Genomic DNA, 22,771 nt, shown 5'->3' with positions numbered 1-22,771 from the left:
AGAGACTAGGGAATAATGTGGAGAAGGCCCAGTGGTGTTTTGTGGAAGGGGTCACAGAGCATGGGGCTGCTGGGATTACTGGAGGGGACAGAGGGAAGGTACAGCAAGCACAGAGCAGGCTTCCTTTGAGCTCAGCTGCTGGTGGAATTGTTTAATCCCAGGATTATTTTCTTCTCAGAGCTGTTGAGAATAATGGAAAAAGTCTATCACCGGCTTTCCTCCCAACCCAGGCAGCTTCCCACCAATTCGCTTCATCCACTCAGCACGAGTCAGTGATCAGAAACTTCTCTTCAGTAGGATTCCTGACTATTGCAGAAAGCTCCTCTACCTCCATGCTTTGTGTTCACTGATAAAGAGAATTTGGCTCTGCATCCTGATATGCACCCTCCCCTTTTTATCCTCACATAGCTCTGCCTTCTGCAGCTGAGCATGAGCCAACACCTCATCCAGGGTGTTAATAAGCTTCACCCTCAGCAGTCAGTGGGTCTCGGGGGCAGGTGCAGATTTCAAGAGGGAGCCTCAGCTTTGCTCTGTCAAACGAGAGGCTGTGCCTGTCCCCACCGTGCAGCCTGACCCCACCGCCCTGCTTCCTGGGGACCACACGTGGCCCTTACCCTCATGGCACAAGGAAAGCTCCTCAGACACATGCCCTGCCCTGCCTGCATCGCTCTGATTTCTGAATGAGCTGTGAAATATCGTGTGTGCTCTTCCTGTGGATAATTAAAGGCGACACAGATGGCGATGCCTGCGATGTTTTCCGTAAGTCACAGCACGGAACAGAAAATGAAGTGATAGTTTTAGGTGGTGGCACATGTAGCTTCAGGTGTTTGTTTAATATTCAGCGTTCATGCTCGGTGAGAGCTGGGATGTGCTTTCAAATGTTGCTCCATGGCTGTGCATCACTGAACATTTTTTTCTTGTTTTACCTTTTCAGGGCCTGACAGATGGTGATGTTTAGATTAAAAGTAATTTCTTTATTAAGCAAACCCCCGTGTTGTCAGTGATTTTTAACAGGAGCTTCATTTGTTGAAACAAGACAGTTGTGTAGCTGAAGTGTCTGAAATGGATGGAGGGCTTTAGAAAGACACCTAAGAGAAACTCAGTGTCTGAGGAGTGGGTAGTGATTGTCACATCCTGGGGCTGGCAGATCCAGCTTCTGTGCCTTCAGTGTTGTGAGTGAGACCTCAGGGGCATCATGAAGCCTTCCTTTCCAAAAGTCTCTGATTTTTGCATTCCTAAACATGGATAAGGGTCCAGCAATATGCAAAGGGAATTCTGGACATACTAAAAGTGAAATGAAACACCCAGGTGTTTCATTGTATTGACCATGTATCGTATGAAATAGGTGCTGTAAGCAGCTTATTCATGGAGTAAAGGCCAGACCAGAGAAGGATCTAACTTCTGTCTAAGGGTTAGACCAGCTTCTGACTTGTGGTGAGGCACTGTCACCAAATCCTGGGAGCTTCGTTGAACTTAAATCACGTCCCTCAGCAAACAGGGATACCCGGTAGGGTTCTGATGGGCAGGAGGTGGAGAATCAGAAACAGGAAGAGAGGTTTGCCATCAGTTAGAGTGCCATCCCGTGCCTGTGGAGTAAGTGACAGCTGGATGGAGCCATGGATGTGGTCCTCAGAGTCACTTCTGCCACTGCTGTGGCATTCCTGTCTTCACATCTGACAGTCGTTCAGCAAGTTCCTGGAGGGAATCAAAATGCCTGCAGGTCCTGCCCCCTGTGGGCACTGACCAGTGTGCTGTGCCTGGTCTGACAGTGCAGACTGCAGCTCTGTCTGCCAGCAGGCTGTCCCGGCTGGCTCTGGGTTTCTGTACGAGGGAGATGGGTACTGGGGGACTCCACAGACTGTTTGTAACACCAAACACATTTTATGGACTAAAAACATAATGTCTAGTTAGTTAGCCTTAAGTTTTCCACTCAGCACTGTGCTGTTCTTCTTGGGAATAAAAATGACAGCCAAAGAAAAACAAATTTTAATTCTGCCACTGAAAGCCACATTTGGAGATTTTTTTTCTCGTAGGTTCCTATGGGAAGGTAGATAAGCGTTCAAAAAATGAAAATACACTCTCACTGAAATTATTCTGCTTTTGGGGTCACATTTTAATCAAAACCATACCTGCCTTCAGGAAAAAAAAAGGAAGTAAAACTGATTGAATTTAATAACTAAAAGAACATAAACTGTCTGCTTTGAAATGTATAATCTCACATGACATTTATTTCATAATGTGATCAAATCATATATGTTATTATGGGGACAGTCTTTATTAAAAATGCCATTTATTTTAACAACTACAATAAAAAGAAACCCATACTTTTTTATTGTGGTAGAGGAAAAAACTACTATTAGTCTGCTTTCAGCTAAATGAAAACATCTTTCAAGATTTGTTCTAAAATATTTAAATAAAGTGCTATGGAATTTATTCATTTGCTGCCTTCCAGCATGAATTAAATTATCTTAAATACAATAAATGATATAGAAGAATTTGTTTTGGTTAGGCATATCCTTTGCTGATGAAGAATAAGATCGTTTCAATATAACATTTTAATATAGGCCTGTAATTATGTCATCGAAAGCCCAGTTGGATCAGAGTGAAGCACAGAGTGAGCTCTCCAGCTGCAGCCAGAGCTTCCTAAAGGCACCAAAGGGGAACTGCCAGTACATGTCCCCATTGAAAAGGGAATGACTGGGAGACCACGAAGCACAGTGGGGTGAAATGTGTGGCCTGGCACTGTGCAGTGATTCGGGGAAGGGGAGGGGTGGATTGGCTTCCTTACCACGTGGAATGGTGATGGGGAGGACAAATACATGTTCTTCCATGGGAGTTCATGGAGCAGATGCCTCATTGGCAGGAACATGTTGTGCCACGACAACCAGATGTGTCCAAAGGAGGGTGATGTTGCTTTGCTTGAGCTTCCCTCTGTGCTTCCCTGGAGCAGAGCGTTTTCACAACAGCTCCAACCTAGAGGCTCTGTGCTGTGGTTTGCCCTATGGTGTCTGAATACCCTAATTTCCCACATCTGGTGGATCAGAACTAGTACAGGGATGTACTGAAGGAACGCTCTTCAGAGAGACAAGGCATGGGCCAAAAAAACACATCACAGTGTCTGGAACATATGTGATCTGGAAGGCTAGGAAGGATGGGACTTGCTTAGCCCTCGGCTGGGAGAGCTCTTGGGAGTACTGGGAATGGGTGCCTCCCCTTTGTTCAGCTGGCAGCTCTTCATCTCTGCCCTGCAGACTGGCTCTTCTCTCCTCTTATCCCAGCCTTAATAACACCAGGACCTGGGGAAATGTACAATACTGCCTTATTGCAGCTGCCAGTGAGGCAGGAGCTGTGGACTGTGCAGGGCACCACCAGAGCAGAGGCTCCACATCTCCTGTGCAGGTACCTCAGGTACTCAGCTGAGCTAATACAGAGATGCTGTGCAGGCTTGTGGGCACTGTGGTTCTGTGGGATGCTCACAAAACTCCCTACCCTCCCAGCTGACCCCTTCTAGGTCATGTTATTTGGCCATTTATATAACCTGAAGCACCCACAGAGAGCAAACTGTTTCCCTCCCCCGAGGCTTCCCTAGAAGTATATGCTCATGTTTTGTTTGCTTGTGGGTTTTTTCTCTTGTTTGGTTTTTCTTTAGGTTTGGTTTTGTTTGGGTATTTTTGTGGATGCTTTATCCACTGTAGTGTTTATGCTGTCCCAAAAGTAATAGAGCTCAGCTTGGCTTTCCACTCACTTCCCTGGGACTTCTCTAGCAATGTCCTGTGAGGTTTGCTCTGACAGTCCCTGCAGTCTCCTGGAGCACAGAGGGGCATGGAGTGAATTGATTCTTGGCAAAGAAATTAATTGTAAATGGCATTAGAGACTTCAGGATGAAATGCTACAACCAAGCTTCTTTCTGAAGTGTCTAAGAAAATGCTGAACTGTACTTTGGGTCTGAAAGTCAATAAATAGTTAATGCACTTCCATGACAGCAAGTGATGTTAAGGTCAACAGTGTTCAACCAAACAAAAATGTGACTCTCTCATCTGAAAATCCAGAGGTTTAAGGATCAGTCTTAGCTAAATATAGTTCCCAATGATGTTTACTGCATATCTAACTATCACTCTAATCAACAGCCTCTCAGATCTGTTATAGATGGAGAATTAGGTCTAGGCATGATAAACAAATCTGTGATTACATACACACCCAGAACTCATCCAGTTTCTCAACAGGAAGTAAGATTCTTGGTCATCAAAGGGGATGTATTTGCCATATATTATCTCTAAGAGTCTGTTTCAAGAAATAAAAAGCATGGTAGAAATATTCTTTGAAAGTGTAAAGGTACCAGAGGGGCAGAGTGATGCTCTTGAGTGGAAGTGTTTTAGAGTGAATCATGGTTGTGCAACTAGTTTACCTAAACTCATTTTAAATCAGCAGAGTGACAGGCCCAGAACACTAAGTGATGAAGGATTGCTCCGTGATGCTGTTCGAGGCATCGGGTTGGACTGTGTGCAATCATTTCCTTCTAAATTGGTTGTAGTCCCCTTTCAAATTGTCAGAGTAGTTTTCTTCTGCTTCGTTGCACTTGAGAAGCAGGTGGACAGCAAGCTGCTCAGCCTCCTTTGATCCACACACTGCTGTTCAATGGAAAGAGCAAATCAAACTGGAAAGGCTTTCTGGTGTGGCTGCAGCGCTGCCTGTTCCGTGGCTGGATCAACAACGGCGAGCTGCCGGCAACCCAGACAGGAGGACATCTCTAGTTTTGTCTTTCTTAGGGCATATTAAAGAAGGCAGTGATAAATTTAGCTCCTCAGTGCCAAGAATGGCAAGTGTCAGTGTGACACTTGAATACAAAATGTATAAACTCGGCCGTCACTGCATGAAACGTCAATTTATTGGTTTTGGAGCACAGAGTGGTCTAGTTCTTGAAGTATGGATTTCATTTGATCTAGGTTTGATCTCGCTTTGGGAATGAATTTCCACAGGCCTCCTTTCCCATCAGCCATCTCTCGTGTTCCCCCATCTGAGAAAGGGGAAAAAAGAACAACTTGGCAAGGCTGTGGGGCACAATTCACAAAAGTCTGCAAAATCTTCTTGATTTCTTGCATGCAGTATGAGGAGCATACATAACTTTTGTCAAGGCATTCCTATGCTCTCTTGCTGCACTATGCAGTAGCACAGAAGATGCCAATGTGCTCTGTTTGTTTGTTACCTGCAGAGATTCCTTTGCAAGGACGAGTGCTGGCTTATTTGGAAAGTCACCCGAGGTTTAGGCCATAGGTTGTGAAACAAAATGAGAATGGAAAGAGAACAATTCTTGTCAAATGGATTTGTGTTCTCTCATAATGAGAAATCAGCATCCTGCAAAATGAATTTGCGGAGAAATTCCTTGGAGCTGTTCCCTACCTTGATCCCAGCGAAAGCTTAGCCCGATTTAAGAAAAGGGCACCCAGGCAGTAATTTGAATGGCACCTCTGCAAAGCTGCTTTCATCATTGAGTCTTACAGCGTGCCTCAAAGTTATGACATGAGCTGTACAAGGCATCCAGGCACATCAAGTGTGGTCATGCAGAGTGGTTGGTGATATCTTTGAGGCTTTTCACTTGTCACTTTTCTCAATGTCAGTCTCGGTGGATAGTAAACTCTCCCTGCCTCTGAAGGAACCATGCAGAAACCGTGGCTCCTGATGCAGTCAAATGCTAGAAAGGATGTGCACATCAGTGATGGTCTTGCTTATCTCCTCTTTCTCTGTAACAGAGAAACATTGGCACACAATGTTTTTTGAGCACCTCTGTCCTTCATGAGACCAGTGGACTTTGGTGCACATACGTGATACTTGGATTTTTTTGCATACTGTGGTAGTCCTGCTCTGTTTTTTCCCACATGTGGGAACAAGGCACGCTCAGTTAAGGAAGGCACAGGCATTGCAAGGAGCCCACTGGGTTTATATACTCCCCAGCTCCAGTGCAAACTGTGTAATCAGCTTCTAATTTTGAATGTACTTTCCTTAACGGCGCAGTGTGCTTGGAGACGGATGTGTGTGCTGGAGGGCTCGGATGCAACGTCTGGAGGAGCAGGGAGGTCAGCTCCATCAGCAGGAGCTGACACAATGATAGAGGAGGAAGAAATGACACAGCAGTGTGGGGAGAGAGAGTGGAGGCCAAGAGACTGGCACAGCACCTGCTCTGCTGTGTGGTGCTGCTGGAAAAGACCAGGTGTTTGGAGGTGGAAGGCATTTGTGTGTGTCAGGTGGAGATCCTGTGCTTTCAGAGGAGGCTGAGATTTGCTCCTTGCTGTCTGTCTTGCAACCTGACACTGATGGCTCAGAAGCTGCCCTGGAACTGGAGAATGGAAAGAGTGGTGAAGGGAGGGTGGGCTCCTTATAAGGGAGGGAGTCTCCCAGCTTCTCTCCCAGCTTTTCTCCCATTAGCCACATGCTGGGGAAGGAGCTCTGGAGGGGAATCCATCTCTGGGCAAAGAGGCAACTGCAGGGAGCACAGGCCAGGCAATGGAAAGGAGTGTGGTGAAAGGGAAGAGGAGGGAGAGGGTCCCCACAGGCAGGGCTTAGAGTTGAGTCTTATTTTGACATGGGTTTTGAGCACATCCTGAGTATATGTGGAAGTACCGCCCTGCCATGCTGCTGCTCCTTGACTCTGGGCTCTGTTAATTCCTCTTCCACAACTCCACGTGGACTTCCAGTTACTGATGCTGTGACTGAGAGGCAGCACAGAGCAAGACCTGTAAACCCTGTGCCCAGGAGAGGCAGAGCTGGGCTGAGCCACAGCCTCAGGGCACAGACTTTGTCCCTGTAACCACAGCCCCGTGTGCCATAGGGCACAGAGACAAAAGCCAAGCCCTGGGGCACCATCACCGCTTCCCCAGTCGGAGCAGGATGGACAGTCCCTGCTTGGAAATGGGCACAGAAGCTTTCTGGCTTGGAAAAGGAGGCTCCAAATCTACTTAAACCAGATCATGTCAGTGCCAGGTTAGGAAGCCTTCCACTGCTCTGCAGCACCAGTAATTCCCTCATGCTGTTTCCTGGTGGTGATGAGGCTTCCTTTCTCTAACACTTTATACAAATACAAAATGTGGGAAAGAAACAAAATGACACATAATTCTTGCCACAGAATAGAATAGGGCTGGATTTTCATTTAAAATCCCTCTACCCACAGATCCAGTGAATTGCAATGGCACAAAATTGTTAAATTGCTTTACATTTGGGAAACCTCAGTTCATAAAAAATTGCTAACAATTTATTTTTGTACTATATGGTTGACATCCCTTTCTCTCTCTCTCCCTTTCTTTCTCTCTCCTCTCACTCTCTGCTGGTTATATGCTGATTTTTTTCACTGCATGTCTGCTGAGATTCCAAGAAAAACCCAAGTGTGTCATACAACATTGCTTTCTGATTTGCAAGTTAAATAGTTTACATAGGCAAAAATGTGGAGCAATTGGAATATTCCCTACCCAAACACTTAGGGACTCAAACTGCACATTTTAGCCTGGCAGGCCTCCACTGATATTTTTAGCTAGAAAAAAAACATTTTGAAGTAACAAGGAAAGACAGCTCAGATCTAGGGGGGGGGAAAGTTGAACCACCATTGGACATTTTTGTGAATGTTGTAGTTTTGGTGTTAGTTTACATCTTGCCCTGTGTGTACAGGAGTTCAGCACACATAGACTTTGGAAGTTTAGGCCCTTCTGAAATGCCTGTTCCCGAGATGGGGTTAGCCTTCTTGCTGATTGATTTAGTCTTCTGGAAACAGGCAAACCATCAGGAGCTTTCTGCTCAGAGAGATTAGCATTCATAGCCTGCTGTTTTTTAATTAAAAAAGCCATTTAAATACAAGGGTTGGGGTTTCTGCCAGCAACCATTAAAAATACTTGTTTTGTAATTATCCCCCAACCCCTTTTTCTATTTAATTCTTTCTCTCTTTTTTTTTTTCTTCTTCTTTTTCTTTTTGTTTCTCTTAAATCCTCGACAGATTCTCCCTGTTTCATCTACCTGCTCTTGTGGCATTGTACCTCCCGCTAAGGTTAGCAGCTGGCTGTAAATCTCATGCCAGCCCTGCTGCAAGCAGCTGGCAGGAGGTGTGGGAAGGATGTGTTCAACATCCGTTTTCCAGTGACAGTTTATCTCCTGCCTCCTGTTTGGAGGATTAGGGGCACAAGCCCAGCTTTGTCATGACTGCAGGACCTCAGGGGCATCATCCCACCTGGAATTCCCCCAGTGTAAACATGTCACTGTTTGCACACACACAGGAAGGGTATGTGCTGTGGGTGGGATGTACTATGGGTGGAACCTTAAACAGGTATTAGTGTGCCAGGTAGCCAACGTGTGTGAGCTGTGCTGTGTGTATCTCTGCTTGTCTCTCGGGGGGAGATTGGCTTGTAGAGACTTGTCCAGACAACCTTACTGGGGCAGAGCCTCCATCCATGGTGGTTTGGGGTCAAAGGTTGAAACTTGATGACCTTGGACGTCTTTTCCAAACCTAATGTTTCTGTGGAGGATTTGACTGAATTTTCTGTTTCACCTGGTTCTGCAATCACCCTGGGTGCCTCCATACATTATGCCTGCGGTGTATTTGTAGCTGAAGATATATTGTTTTTCAGGCTCATTAAAAAGGAGATGACCAAAGGCATTAACCTGAATCCTGGCTGCTTTTTGATTGCTTCTGAGGAATTCACATCTAATGATTTTTGTGTTCTTAAGTCTGCTTGGACTTTGGCCTTGGACTAGTGCAGAAACCCTGACTCACAATATGAGCATCATCATCCAGCAGCCTCTTTTGCACAGAACTTCTAATATTTTTACTACTCTGCAGCAATGTATGGGGCCCTGTAAGTCAAAAGGTGAAGAGACAATTCCTCTTATGGTATATAACAGGTGACTGAGAAGATCTCGGTTCATCTTCATTCTCAGTAAGAGTCTCACTTGTGAAGTTTCAATCTGTCCTGATCCTGTTTTGCCCCTTCTGCTCCCATGGCCCATTACCATCTTCAGCTCCACCACCTCCCCCTGTATCTGCTTCTCTCTCAATTTATCTTTCATTTCTGCCTTTTTCTTTTTTCTCACTGAAGAACCCCATGGCTGAAATCTCATCCTGGTGTTGATCTTTGCCTCTCCTGGCATGTTTCCAAATGCAGCTTTCGGATTAAAATGGGGAACATGAATCTAGAGTTTGAAAACTGAGCAAAAAGGGTGCAGAGCTAAGGCAAATTACAGAGGCTGGGAGCAGAAGCTCATAAATGCACAGTGGGTAATTTGAACCGGTGTGTTACAGAGGCCTTGAGCAAATGGTGAACCCAGCCCAGCCCAGCCTCCTGTTCACCTCGGAGCTGGTGCTGGAGGCAGAGGTGCCAAATGTCCTTGACTACACTCATCTCTTCTCTGAAAACATCCTGCTGTTGGTGAAGCATCAGCACATCTCCTTAGAGCGTGTTTCATTACTGATACCTCTGTGTATTACTGATACCTTTGAGCTGGTCAAAGCATGAAAGCAAGATTGTTAGTGACTGTCTTGCACTGGTGCTGCAGAATGGGCAGGGAAGTCCAGATTTGGTCACCACTGATATAAATAACAGGTCACTCTCTTTGCTGCTGCCTTGGTCTCCTGGGTGCTGCAAGCTCCCTGTGCTGCCTTTTCCTTCTCCACAGCTTCAGTCCTCTGGTTTAGTGTTACTGGTTTGAAAAGTGCATGTGACAAAATATTCTGCAGTTAGCAACAATTCCTTGGGGCAGCCTGTTGGTAGCAGGTTGAAGGCTTAACCTCCTCCAGCAAATATTTAACACTGGAATGATCTCAATTTCATCTGGCTAAAAACATCCCAGTGTGGTCCTTGAATCACATGAAACTTTTCCCCCATAAATTCAGAAAGTTGTATTCTACACAACTCAATAGCCAAATAAAGAACCAGATGCCAGCCCCTCGTCTGCTTTTAAATGCCTACATCTTCTAGATTTCCCTTTAATTTTCTGATGGCAGTTTTCTGTTGTATTCTCCAAATGAAAATGATCCACGTGCTATTTTACGAATATGCAAATACAATTCTTGTCTGACTTACAGACTGCACAAAAGCTTAGTAAAAAGTGTTGGAGAAATATTAAGTCCCGTAAATGTCTCTATTCAAATCAGTACTTAAAATTAGCTTCAATTTGTGGTGGAAATGCAATAACACTAGAGCAGAATACTTTTGAAATCCCACTTGAAGTGATTATGTAAGTTATGAGATATCTACTATCCAGTGCAAAGCCCATGAAGATGTTTAAATCCCAGGGGTTTCTTTTTGAACCAGTATTTGCCCTGGTGGACCAGGTATCAAACATCAGTTTGCACTCGCAGCATAATGCCAGTAAAGAGCTTATTAAAACGCCCCAGACACTGATTTTCTTGTTTGCATTTTAATTTTCTCTTGACAGGCACTAACTGAACAAGTGCAGACCCTTAGCTTTAAGGCTGGAGAGGTGTTAGTGCACTGGTGAGGAGGACCAAGCAAAGCAGGTGGCACATGCTGTCCCTGTGTGGTGTCAGGCTGGTGGGGGGCACTTGAGGGGAGCAATGAGAGTGACCAGCTCTGCCTGCACTGACTTCTTGCAGTGTTCACAGGGCAAGCTGCAGAGCAGGGTGGAGGGATTCACCTCAGTCTCAGACCACAACTGTTTACAGAAAGGCATCCTTCTTACTGATTGCTGCGTTTTGTACAGCCATCAGAGCTGCTGGTCCTTTTGTTAATTTGTGACCCTCTAGGTCCCACAAATCTTTCCCTGGAAAGGTGTCTTCCCACAGCACTCTCCAGCTCCCTCTGCAAAGCCAAGGATACTCGCAACCTCCTTCTTCCCTTGATTTCCTTCTGCCTACACAAAGAGTGCCTCAATCCAGACTCCTCTGAGAAGGCAGGTGGGACCACATCAGCCTGTGCCTGCCCACCCAGTCTAGAAATGCCTGTGCTTGGCTGGTGGCATCCAAACCACCAAGCTATGACACACAAGGGACTCCAGCAGTGTCCTGGGCTCTGCTTCCATCTAGAGAGAGTGGCCCTTCACACATTAATCCAAAAGGTCGTAGACCTGCAAAATACAAAATAAACATGTCCAACCCAGTGAGCAGATTTTCTAAGTGACTGGTTCCCCTCCCAGACCAAGCTTTCTTTTGCCAAAGACACACAGAGAGAAAGTTTGCTGCTATCCTGGTATAGAGTAGTCTTGCTCTTGGTGTTACTGCAATGAGGAGTAAGATCTGCTTTCTGACAGCACACGCCGTAAGTAACCTCACCATGAAGTGGGGATTTTGACTCACAATTCATAGTTTACAGGGGAGCTATGCCTGCCAGATCATACCTTTTTTAAAGCAGCTGGAATGGGTCTTAAGGTTCTTTATTCTTAGTACTATTTTGCTGTTAGGATACAGCCATGAAAGCCAATAGCAAAGCATATGTCTGATCTCATCTCCTTTCAGAGCTGATTCTCAGATAGGATGAAGGCTTTTTGCTGCTTTTGGTTACTAGATAAGCTCACATGCTGAGAGCTCTAGGTGGATCTGAAGGATCAAACCCTGTTTATAATTCATCTGTGCTCAAGGTGAGGCTATGTGATAGAATTTCCATTTTTATAAGTTTGCTTTAAAAAAAAAAATAAAAAAGAAGAAATGGAAATACACCAAAGAGTTTTGTTCAAAGAGGCCCACCTTAGGAAATGGCAGAATGAAGTTGGGTTTGGTCTCTTTTCTGAACTCTTGCAGGATGGTGTTAATAACCTCCTTTTAATGTAGATTTTGAGCGTGCAATACATGCAGAGAGGGGAGTGCACTGTGTTTAACACGTCTGTAAACGCCAGATCTTATAAAGCACAAAAGTCAGAGTTGTGTGGGCTGAGAACAGCTAAAATCCTCTTCTTTCCTTGTGTCATTTACGTTTTGAGTTGGGGGGGTTGTACAGTATTTCAGGCGTTTGTTAAAGATGTCCATGCTCATTGCAGAGGGGTTGGACTAGATGACCTTTAAAGGTCCCTTCCAACCCAAACTAATCTACGATTCTGTTCACAGAAGTGCTTTATTAATTTTGTCATGCAAAATGCAAAGTTGATCATTATATGAAAAATAGCATTTGAAGGGGACCTCTGGTTGGACCAAGAGAAGAAGCAGCTCCTAAGGTGTTCCTAATATTTCCTCTCTTAGTCTCTTGTACTCCAGACACAAAAACATTGTGGGATTGCCATTTAGGTCTGGAGAAAGCCCATATGGCCCATAAGGAGTGAGAGATGGTGCAGCATTGTGTTTTATTACGAAGAACAGAAGATACTCATGAAAAATAATGCACTGGTGTCAGATCTTAGCACCTCGTGGAAGATTCTGTCACCATCCAAGTGATTTTCCTGTACAACAAAAGTCTGGAGAAAGTTGCCAATGCCTGTTACATTGAACAATGTAATATATGCACTTTTTTTCCTCACTGCAAACATTTTTGTGTAATGCGAGATGCCGATCTGTCTGAAAGCTATTGATAGGTACTGTAGTTTCTCATGGGAGAACAGGGGAAAGAGCGAACTGAAGAAGTATTTTAAGTGATATAGTCATATCATATCTTTGTTTAAAAACATAAAAATCTAACTGCCTTAACACTCTACCACATAATTCCGCAGGACATGTGAAACACAGCACGCTACAGCACTTAGTCTGTGAAGGATTCCCTTGTCACTGTCAAAATTGTTTTAGAAGTCTAAATTAATGCATAGCACTGCATTTATTAAAATGTGAAATAATCATAAATTTTTCATTCTTTGTACACTTAAGCTAATTTTCACATAAATGAAGCACTTGGCAGTTGAAATTCCACATATGGCTGACAGTGATGTTTGATGTCAGAACAATGCCCTGAGCTCCATGCAAATTAAACATATTTTAATTATTTGGGATATCCATTCTTCTCTTACAGTATGTCTAAGCAGAGTATTAAAAGGAATTTTAAGTGTAATTTATTGTGAAGAACTGACTCCAACAGCCAGGGTGAATCCTCTTGCCTCTTCTGCTGCTGAAAGGGAGGTGACCCAAAGTGAAAATTAGGAAGAGCACAAGAGAAAGCAAAACTTTGATTAAGTTTCAGACATCAGTCTGGCTTAATGTGAATACACTGAAACTCCCCCCCCCCCCCCCCAGCAGTGACCTTTGTGGCCTCAGGACAGAGCAGTGGAGGCTCTCAAGGGGAGGGAGCCACGCCAGATGCACACAAATACTGTACAAACCCCCTGACTCTAAATATAAATGATGCAAAGGTTGCATTTGGAACAGGAGTGAACTGGAGCTCTTGCTGCTGTTTCCCAGGCACCAGTTTTCAGTACCCTGTGACAAAACACTGGATTTCCATGGCAGTGATGATGTCCTGATTTTGCTTGGGCAATTCCATGGGTGGCAGTGATAACAATCACAAGTGTGGTCCTGGCACGCTGAAGAAGGATCTGGGATAAGCCCAACCCTTCTCTCCCTCTGAAAGTAACGGGTGTTAGTCTGAACTCTGAGTTGAATAACAGATTTCTAAGTACCAGAGGCACTTTTAGGAGACAAAAATAAACAAAACCTATTAGGCTCCAGTTTAGGCAAATGAAAAGGTTTTCTTAATTTTGGCTAAGTGCTAACACACAAACTGGAGTGGAGAGACTCTCTGAAAAGTGGGATCATGCATGTCCCCAGGGTCTTGTGCAGATGATTTGGGTCAACCCTCTGTAGTGATCTGAAGCCCTAAGACAGTACAAGCAGTAATTAATTCTTTACCACATCTGTTGTCATAGGATTGCTTATGAACATTGACTATTGTTTATGAGCATTGCTTTGCTAGGCTGCTTAGAATTTATTTGCACTTTTAGTAGCACTTGTGATTATTTTTAGACATAAGTACATTGATCTTAAGAAGCTGGAAGCAAATAAACATGTAGCAAGTGAGGAATTATGGTCTTTGATTATTGATTTTTCCAAAAGAAAAATTTTATTTTGAAACAGAAAAAAATCACCCCAATGGAATAAAAGAGATGTTTCAAAATGCTAAGGAAGTTTTGCTGAATTTCAGCAGAAGCCATTGATTCTGCCTGCTATTTATTTAATAGTGGATGACTTAAAAAATTAAACAGCCTTCTGGTTTCCTTAGGATTAGTTTTCCTTTTGTGTAAAAGAAAGCCTGAGCCTTTTGCTATCTATAAACTGTGTAAATCTTTACCACAGTGTTGAGGTGCTTTTTCTTGCTGAAAGTGGAAGGATCCTGTTGTCATGATCACAGGCTTTTGACTTAGTTCTTGTTCTTGAAACAAAGACAACTGGTGTTGCCTTGAATCTGGCTTGTTTCTGGGTGGGGTTTGTTGGTTTTGTTGTTTGTTTTTTGTTTTTTTTTTTAAATATATCATCTGTCCTCTGGGTAAATTTAAATCTCTGACCCCCTCTAGCTGCTGTATAGAAGAGCTCCTTGTCTCCCTCCCCTCCTCTCAACTGCAGAGATGAAGGGTGAAGTTCTGAGATCAGGGAAGGAAGACTAAGGAAGATTTTTGGCCCAGAGAGGATATTAGGAGATGAGATTGAAGGCATGAAGCCAGTGAACCTTAATGGCTCAAGAGTCAAAAAGTAGCTAATAAGCTTCTAGATTATATGGAGGAGAGACTTCATGCAGTTTTTCAATCAGTATCTTATTTTCTGTGGGAAGGCTTTGGTTTTTGAAATGTGGATGTAAGCACTCCAGTAAGTTCTGGCTCCCTAAACCTTTCTCCTGTGGGTTTCAAGTGGAAGAGCAGATATTAAAAATGTACAGAGGCACCATTAAAGATGAGAAATAAAAATTCTGACACTTCAGAAGTATTTTTTTCTCCTCTCAACTTTTCCTGCTTCAGCTTTAGGAATGAAAGCTTCAGTGCACTTATTAACTTCCCAGTTAATGAGATCTTGAAACAGGGATGTTTTGCTTTGCTTTCCTCTGGCTCATCACACCGCCTTCTCTTTGGAGAGTGGCCACAGAGTGAAGATGAGGAAAGAAGAGTGCAAGACTCATTTATGTGCTTGATGGTTGTTGGGAGCAGAAAGATACTAAATTGGCTTTTTTTCAACTCAGTCCTTCCCCTGTGTGTGTTTCAAGCTTGCTTTTTTGGCACCTTCAGACACAGCAAATACTGGTGGGTAGTGTGCTGTTCACAGGCAAAAAATGCTTGCAAACCTTTGTCAGGCACCTCAATATGCAGATATAAAACTCTTGGAGATTGTCTCTGCTCCCTTTCTCATTTTAAGAACCCCTGCCACGCTGTCTATTCATGTTCCTACAATAAGGCATAGAGCTAGGATATAGTGTGGAGCATCAGATCAGGTTTGCAGTTAAATAATGTTGATAAGTATCACATACAGGACATGACATCAACACTATGTATGGCTGAAGGAGAACACTTGTTTCTGGTTTCTCCCTGTGGAATTTCCAATAGGTGATGAGACTGGACTAGAAGACATGGGGAGAATGGGCCTCAGTGTTGGGAGGAAGGTGAGAGTTAAAGATATTCAGAGAAAGTGATTCTGCTTGAACTGGCAGAAGATGGAAATATTTCAAAATCCCTGAGCATTGGACAAAGCTGCAGAAGCACTGAGTAGACTTCTCTGATCAGTATTTCGTCTATTCTCATTTATAAAGTGAACTGATCCTAAGTAGCCATCAGCTCCTTAGAATTAGATGTATATTAGTTTGGTTTGTGTGTGCATGTATGTGTATGATTCTTTTTTAAGCTGCCCAGTGTGAATCCAGTTTTAGAGAGAAGTTGATCCAAGCTAGTCTGAGAACAACAGGGACAGGTTCATAAAAGAGGTTGCAGAAAGAACACCAAAGAATTGTGCCTTTGTCTGAGTTTTAGGAGAAATTAAAGCTATGGGCTGAGTTTGGATACCCTGGATACACATAAATGCAGAACTCTGAAAGAAGAGGAAGATGAGTACTGAGTCGGTCCATCAGCAGATAAAACAGCAAAGTGCAGCCAAACAGAACATCTGCACAGGGCAATCATGAGACAGAGTCTGCCTCGACTGTCCTCCCAGGGCTGATGGGCGTGTGCTCTGCCAACAGCCGGGGAGAGGCCAGGCCAGCACCACCCAAGGTGTTCCTCCCTTTTCCACTTGCTCCTACCACGTGCTTATCACTTCAATCCAAAGCAGATGTTTAAGCAAATAAACAGCCCTTTTGCTGTGCTTAAAGGTTAATAAGGTTAACGCTGGGAAACCATGAAGCCTGAGAAAAATGGTTCTGCATTGACTTGCTACCTTGTAAGTGGTTAACAAGCTACTCTGTGGAGGCAGCAGGGATGGGCTGTGGGCTATTACTGGATAGATTGCATCAGTCTAATGAATTGGTGGTCACAGCAGATATTGTTGAGGATGTGGCATCTGAAGATGGATGGGATTGCATCCCTAGGTTTTCCTTGCTTCGGTTCCATTCCTCCTCTTTCTGCTACTGCAGCACATTGCTAATCATTACGTTAAAGTTCAAGAACAGAGTCCTGAAATTAAAGAAAGGTGTTTAAGTGTGTCAGGATAACACATACTCTCCCTTGGCTCCTCACTTACGGTAAGAACCACTCAAGTGATTTGGAGAAGGCTGGGCTATAGATTTCAAGTGTCAAGGGGGTGATTCTTCTTCTGTTGCTTTTCTTACATCTAGGAGGGGTGAGAAGGAATAACAGAGAGGTCAGTATAAGTAGGAATAGCAAACACAAGTTTTCATAGCATATTCTCGTCAGCTGAAACATAACCTCCTGTATTGACTGGGTCAGTGTGAAGGTGCTGAGAAACGGGACTACACATTGGATAGGTTATCAGGATGGTTATACTCAGATGAAAAAGGACCTTGTGAAAAAGAACCTTTAACTGTCCCCTCATGAATGTTTGCATAGGCAGGGAGGGATTTTTTCTTACCTAGGGGAAAAAAAAAAAGAAAAGGAAAAAAAAAGAAAAGGAAAAAAAATGGAAGCACCAGGCACCAATAGTTTAGCATCTTTAAATTTTTTTTTTTTCATTTTTACACAAAACTAAGCCAAGTATTTTTGTTGCCTTAATAGGGAAACAAGCAAGGTCCTGGATGTTGCATTCTTGGGAGTAGGCAGTGGCAGCAACAGGGACTGCTGCAGTCATAGTTACCCTTCAAATATAGGCAAAATGCTTCCTATCTTTTGGTTTTGTCAAACCCACCACTGTTTGGATGTTTTGCTAAAATGAGTGGAATTCCTCCCTTGATGGGCTTTTGACTGCTGCTCAATAGGATTAAATTAGAACTGGGATTCTTCTAAGAAAAGGCCTGGAATCAATTGCAGTATTGATGCTATTCCAGAAAAGAGAGAGCCAGCATGTATTCAATAAGCCTCAAATAATGCCCAGTGCCTTTCACTGCTAAATGCTTTTTAAAAAAAGTTTTTGTCTTTTCTTGTCTAAGTCTTTAATTAATCTTCCTTCTCGTAGTCTTCTGTCATCTCCAGAGCATTTAAATATATTGCAGGGCTGACTCATCCTGTCCAGTGTAGCTGGTTTAAGAGTTTGGGTTTGCATATGCAGACAATGTTTGCAGATATAGGAGCTGGAGGACTGATTCAGGTAAAGCAATTTAACTGTCTAAAAATGCTTGTGAGTGCTTTGTCAAACTTTCAAAGGCTCTAACATGGCTGAAGCTAATTAGTAAGAATTAGATGACTTGGAAAATCTCCCTTGGTCCCTGTCTGTATCTTTAGGTTTGTGAGAAGCATTAAATGTTTTAAAATCTGAACCAAAAGGCCTGTGGAAGTCTAGAGCAAATACCCATTAATTTCTGTGGCTTGGATCAGACTTCAGATAACTGGAGGAGGAGCCAGGAAGCACATGTGTGTTGGAAAGGACATGCTGTGAACATCCATCATCTGGGTTAATGAATAATGAACCAGAATATGATTCAAAACCAGAGCTTGAATCCAGAATCTAATAAGAAAATCTTCATTTTTGGTGTACAATGTTAGGATGAGTTGGCTGAGAGCTCTCCAAGACCTTGTAGGTTTGGTGGCAGCCGTGTTTCCAGAAGGTGGAGCATTTCCTTTGCAAAGGGTTTTTTTGTCTTCTGAGCCTAGGGAGATATCTAAGGATCTTCTTGTTGGGATTACAGAACATGGTTCATGTCTTCATCTGTATATTTATAATAAGCTCAATGGAAAATAGGTAAATTTCAGCATTTAGACTGTGTGACTGGGCTGGGGACAGAAGCTGCCTGCCTTGATATATTTCCCCACTGTATCAACACTGAAATTCCTTGCACCACTCTTGTTTTTTTAACCTCACTAATGTTGATGCAGGACAATTTACAGTGCCTTTCAGGATGGCAATTAAAGAACCCAACAACCACACAGTCAATTAGTGGGGAAAAAAACAATCAATATAACATACAATGAGCCCTAACTAGCAGGAAGACAATTAAGACACTGGAGATAAAACAGTGACCAGTGACAAGTGCTAAATCTCTTACCAGGAGTGTAGGTGAGAGGAATAAACTTGTTCCCTGAGGATATCTATGTTTTTTCCTCACCCTTGCTACTGACACACCCCATCACCTTTGCCATATCTATTAAGTCCTAAACTATTTGCACGATAATATCAGTCCCCTCCAGGAACTAAAATACCCATAGGAATTTGGGTCTTCAAGTTTCCATGAGCTCCATTTTGATTTTTCAGGTGCTGCCTGGTCAGCTATAACCTCCTGGTGCAAGTGGTTATTCTCCATCACCCTCAAGGCCAGGATTGGCCTCAAAACCCCTCTGTGGGTGGGAACTTCAAAACCCATGGAACGGATTTTTCGGGGTGCGAAGCTTTTTGGGTTGTTTGCTTTGGCCCAGTTGATTAGCATTAGTTTGCTGTGGGTTGTACTGGGGCACAGTTAAGGAAGGTCATGGCTGGGAATGGCACTGGCCTTGCAGGGAGCAAGGGAAATGTCTCTGTGCTGGCCCGGGGCCTCCACGGCCGTGGGCACTGCAGAGACGGGTGCTGCGTGTTGAGCCTGACAGTGCTCCTAAGTGTTTGCTGAAACAGGAATCATACAGCAAGTTATGCAAGTATAGCCAAGATTAAAAGATTTAATGTGCTGTGTATCTGCCAAAGGCATCTGAGGCCCAGCGGGGGTAGTGATGCACTGAGGGCCGATCTTTTAACAGTAGTATCCATGTCTGCTCGACTGATCTGCTATAGTCTTGAAGAGCAATATATAGGTTTAATGTGCAACAGCAGCAGAGATGTGTTTCCTTTCTCTTTGGTGCATTAGTAGTGTCATTCATAAGTGTTCCCGAGTTACCCTGCCATACTGTAGGAGTTAAAAGTGCAGAAGTTCATGAATAAGTTATAACCTGAACCCTATTAATAGTCCCACTGATGATATGTTGTGGCAATCCTCTGGCTTCTCCCCCACCCTCCAGCTTAACTCTTACTGTGCCTGTCAGGAACTGCCCTGTGAAATGCCTTCCCAACAGCACTGCAAGAGCTGATTGCCCTTCTGTGGATGTTGGTGAGCTGCAGAACAGACATGAGTGAGACTGCTTGGTTCTCCTTCGAAGGGAAGTATCTCTAGGTGTTGTCAGAGTCACTGGTTTTCATTCGGAGTCGGGGAAGGTGGGATTTTTCCGGTGCAGAACCACCATGTTTCATTCCTGCTACTGCTGAAAAACAGCTGGTGCTGTGTTTACTTACTCTCAGCCAGGATGGTAGTGGTGTTTTCTAGGGCTAATGTTTAAAGCCATTATGATGTTAGAGGGTGTTGGTGGAACATGGCTGAGTCAACTTCATTCAAGAGACAGGAGAATATGTCACTTACACAGAACCATTAATCTTCTGACTTCAAAATACTTGTTATTAAGAGTGACATAGGTTGGAAAAATGCTACCTGGCCTTATAGAAGTACTTTCCTTGAGATTATAGGGGGACTTTCATTCTCTGGTAGTTAATGCCAAAGTGACATGTACAAGCTGTTCTTTGCTGCTGACTTGAGCTTCTGATCTGACCAAGTTTTTCTGCCTTTCTTGTTATAACAAATACCTCCCCACTTCTGCTCGAGCAAAATACTTCTTCATTCCCTCTACAGGCACATTTTTTACTCCTCCATCCCTGTTCCAGCTGCACCATTTATTTCCTCCATTCTGTCTGCAAGAGCAAACTCTTGACATGAGTCAAGAATAAGGCTTTGTGAATGATTGCAAATTCGATCTTCATATTTACCTGCATCAGGATAATTACATGAAGTCGGAGTGTAAATTCATCAGATGCTACTTCATTCTTGCCAACCTTGGCCTAAATGCATGGCCAGACCAGCAGGACTGCACTTGAGTTGGTCACAACCATGATGTAATACAGCAAAATAATCACATATTTGTATTACTGGATTTGAACTTGAACAACTTTGCAGAACTTTTAGAGGAAGTTTTTCTTAAGGCCATTCTTAGAGGTAGGAACTGAAATTTTCCATGTACCACATGCATCCATACTACCCAGAAATCTCCAGCAGTTCTAAAGTGATCCTTAATGTCATTACTGAAAAGAGCACCTGCCTTGAGGTGAGCCTGTGCCATGCTGGAGCTTGGTGAGAACAATGGATAGATTTGCAAACTGAGGACCTTTGGAGAAGCTGTAGTCAACTGATACAAAATAAGAAATTGTTCAAGGAAGAGTTTATGAAAGTGTGATGATCTTAAACTACCCAAACCCTCTAAAAAATCAGGTTAGAATACCTTTCAAAGTATTTTCTACACATAACCTCAGACTTCCCAACTGCATGTGTTGTGAGTGTGAACAAAATTGAACTTTGTTCCTTCCTTATTAACATAAAAAAGGATTAATTCTAATTTTATGAGAGAACAAGAGATTGTTCATTACTGATAAAGGTTGCATTAAAGCTCTATCTAGATTTACAGAAGGGAAAGTGGGGAATTTATCCAGTATTTTAAACCATATGCCCCACAGATTTTCCAGCACCGTGGAGAAAAGCTTTATAAACCAGCCCAGATAGATGGAATGCTGTGATAGGTCTTCAGCTGAAGGCATTGCTGAGATATTACAGTGATAGTCATGTTAGAAAAGATGATAGATTAGATGCAGCCCCACTGGAGGGGGCATGTGTGCACAGACTGCTGAATGCTCTGTGCACATAGAGATACAGCTCTGAAGCCATCACTTAGCAGCTCTGAAATGTCTGTACAATTTTTTATGCTGTAATTTTCTATTGTTCATAAATATTCATGGGTACTGCTGCTTTTCTTGATCTTATTTTAGTGAAGCAGCACAGTCTGTTGGTTAGAAAAGGAAGCTTGGAGCCACTCAGAGCTCCAAACTTCTGCCCAAATGCTGCTGGATTCCTGGGTGGCTGTAAACCAGGCACTTAACCTCATCATGCTCCAATTTTCCTATCTGTAGATTAGCTATGGCATAAATAAGTGTCTTCCTTGCAGGGGAATGGAAGGCATTAATTAATGTTTGCAGAATGACTCGAGCCCCTCTATTGAAAAGTGCTCCAGAAGTGCAAATGGATTATTGTTATTATGATGCTTTCCCATACTGAGCCATACTGAAGTGAAATGCTCTACTTTTATTAACTATCCTGGGGCTGGGTCAATATGAGTGGTGAGACATCTCTGCATTTGGGAAGTGTTTCTCCCATTTTGGACAGGTTCTACCTTGTTAAACCCATCAAAGGTGGAGATCAGAGCATCAACTGGTTAAAGTAACGGGGGGAAGGGCAGGAAGAGTGGAAGTCCCATGCTTTTGAGGAAAATCGGCGTTGAAGTCCTGGGGACATTATGTTAATGGCATTACTCAATTTCTGGAAGCAATGCTGATTAAATATTCATTGACTTTGATTATACTGAAATTAGGAGTAAAGCGTGAACTCAAATTGAGTGGAATAATGGCAGTGTAAATAATGCATACTTTCTAAATTGAAAACACCAGCTTGTGCTCTGCTCCCCCTCTCCCCGCCCCCTCGGTTTGTCATTGTGCCATTTGTTTGGGAGATGATTATACTGATGTGTGCATATCTAGCTATCATTTTTACCAGCTGGGAAAAAAATGTGAAATTAAAGGTTTTCTACATTGTTTGCTTTTCCCTAGTCTTGGAAAACAGAAGTAAATACAGTGCAACAAAGACTAAGCTAGTTCCATGAGAAGGGGTTAGAGACTGCTGCTCAGCACTAGCCCTCTGCACTTCTCCTAGAGGGTGAGAAATGTTAACAGTGATTGGGCCCTTGGAGGAAGAGACCAGGAGGAAATCAATATGGGATATTGCAGGGCACAAGAAGAATAGGGTTGGTCCAGCTGTAGAGGTAACAGCTGGGGACTTGGTTCACTTCTCTGGTCCACCAGAGGCTGCACGTGTAACCAAGGGGACAACATCTGTCCTGTGTGTGCTGGAGGCTGAATCATGGCTGTCCATGGAGATCAGGCTTTGAGGGGATTTGGGGCAGGTTCACACAGGCAGTGGGGAGTCCCTTTTAGGCAGATCATGCCTGACTCCAGCCCTTTTCTCCAGCTGAAGCTGGGTCTTGCAGAGCCACCAGTTCCTGCTGCAGTGTGCTCATTGCATTGGACAACACTCAGCCACTGCCCTGCAATCAGCTGTGCAGGGTCCCCTCAGGAAAACCCTTCTCTCCTGTCCTCTCACTGCAGAGGGGTAAGAACAGAGGCTGGGTCTGATCCTATGTTTCCACTGGCCCTGATGGAGCCTCAACTCCTACCCCAAACACCACTGGTTTCAGAGGGACCCATTACTCCATGTCTGCAATGCACAGG

At 43.6% G+C, this 22,771-nt stretch overlaps 1 protein-coding gene and 1 long non-coding RNA gene across 2 annotated transcripts in view; one reads left to right on the top strand and one right to left on the bottom strand.

Annotated features, from left to right (window-relative positions):
* LOC108492771 (BEN domain-containing protein 5-like) overlaps positions 1-22,771 on the top strand; it is a 922,669-nt gene that overhangs the window by 605,040 nt on the left and 294,858 nt on the right. The window lies entirely within an intron of this gene.
* LOC108492776 lies at positions 10,933-19,723 on the bottom strand. Its single transcript, XR_001873232.1, has 3 exons — positions 19,685-19,723; positions 16,559-16,648; positions 10,933-11,058 (listed from the first exon to the last, which is right to left on the bottom strand). It is a non-coding gene; the product is annotated as an uncharacterized LOC108492776 (long non-coding RNA).

This window comes from Lepidothrix coronata, unplaced genomic scaffold (genome assembly GCF_001604755.1).
Source record: "Lepidothrix coronata isolate B3197 unplaced genomic scaffold, Lepidothrix_coronata-1.0 Scaffold12, whole genome shotgun sequence".
Classification (NCBI taxonomy): Eukaryota; Metazoa; Chordata; class Aves; order Passeriformes; family Pipridae; genus Lepidothrix; species Lepidothrix coronata.
This window is presented reverse-complemented; position numbering and strand designations above follow the sequence as displayed.